The sequence below is a fragment of the Buceros rhinoceros genome, unplaced genomic scaffold, assembly GCF_000710305.1.
Source record: "Buceros rhinoceros silvestris isolate BGI_N320 unplaced genomic scaffold, ASM71030v1 scaffold12006, whole genome shotgun sequence".
Classification (NCBI taxonomy): Eukaryota; Metazoa; Chordata; class Aves; order Bucerotiformes; family Bucerotidae; genus Buceros; species Buceros rhinoceros.
In genome coordinates, this window is record NW_010416962.1 from 3,677 (window position 1) to 5,139 (window position 1,463).

Genomic DNA, 1,463 nt, shown 5'->3' on the forward strand with positions numbered 1-1,463 from the left:
CTCCCCTGTTGCTCTGCAATGACCCTGATCCACCCCAGTCAGGGTGAGTGGGTGGCGGCTGGCATCAAGGGTGCCGTGCTGGGACCTTCAGCCCTGTCCCCTCTCTGCAGCCTGATGCTCTTTGCCAAGATCTGTGAGAAGATGGTGCTGAAGTGGGTGCTGACGAAGCTCTGGAAGCTGGGGATGAACATGAGGGAGGAGACCATCGTTCTGCCCCAGCTCACCCACCAGACGGTGAGTGATGGGGAGGGGGATCATGGATGGGGGACCCTGGAGCAGAGACACAGGTTGCTGCCTGGGGCCAGTGTGGAACATCGCTGGCCAGGTACCCTCACTGGCTGAGGGGGGGGGGACTTTGGTGGCCTTCCCAAACCTGCCCCTAGCTCGTGGCCAGGGAAGGAATGGAGGAGAGAAATGTTATCCTTGACCCAGGTGCCCGGTGCAGCCCAGCATCCTCTTGGCTGGCTTTGCCAAAGGACCTTCCTGCCACCTCCGTTGTGTCCCCAAGAGCGGACACTGGTTCTTTCCTCTCTGTCCTTCCTTCTGAGCTGGGGCAGCATCCCACGCCATGCTGGTCACGGTCCCTGTGCCGGAAAGTGAACCAGGAGGCTCTCAGAGCTGCACCCGGCCTCGCTGTGGGGCGGGGGGAGCAGAGACTGGATTTGTGGGGATGGTGGTGATGTGGGGATGGGGAGGCATGTCCCTGCGGCAAGGCTGAACTCCTGCTTGCTCATGGGCCAGACGGGCTCCAGGAGAGCAGAGCAAAGCCTGAGGAACATCCCTCCTCAGGGGAGGCTGCCTGCAGGCTTCGAGGCTCCGTATCACGTTGCTGTCTGTCTGTCCTCCCCTCATAACCGTGTGCCCTGAAGCTCCTTAGGGCGGCTGTTCCTTTGGGGTCAGACAGGGAAGGGTGATGCCAAGGGCTCTGAGCCAACCACACATCTGTTCCCCTTGCTCTTAGTGGCTTTTGTCACTGTCACAAAGCTGGGCTTAGGCTCTTACTTGGAGTCCTCTTACTGTGTCACCTTTCCAGGGGTGTGGGGCTCCTTGTGCTGTGTCTGCAAGGAACAATGCACTGGTGACCTGTCAGCCTTCCACCGTGCCACCTCACTGGCACCTTGTCACAGCCCAGAGCTCAGCTCAGACCAGCCCTGCCTCACTCCTGGCGAGGCTTGAACACCCTTGGCCAAAGGTGGCCACATCTAGCAGGAACGCTGGTGCCACTGGGTCCCAGTCCCTATCTCTGTCGCTCCTCATGTGGCTGTGCCATGTTCTGGTGGCAAAGCCCTGTGGCGAGGGCAGAGGAGATGCCATGGACATGTCTACAGAAGGGGTGATTTTCCTGGGGTGGGGCCGTGCTCGGGCTGGTCCCTCCAGCAAGGGTCAGTCCACCAGGGGTGGCTCTGGGCTCCAGCCTGGGGGTAGCTGGGCAGGTTGGCAGCACGGTGCTCCGTAGAAGAGCC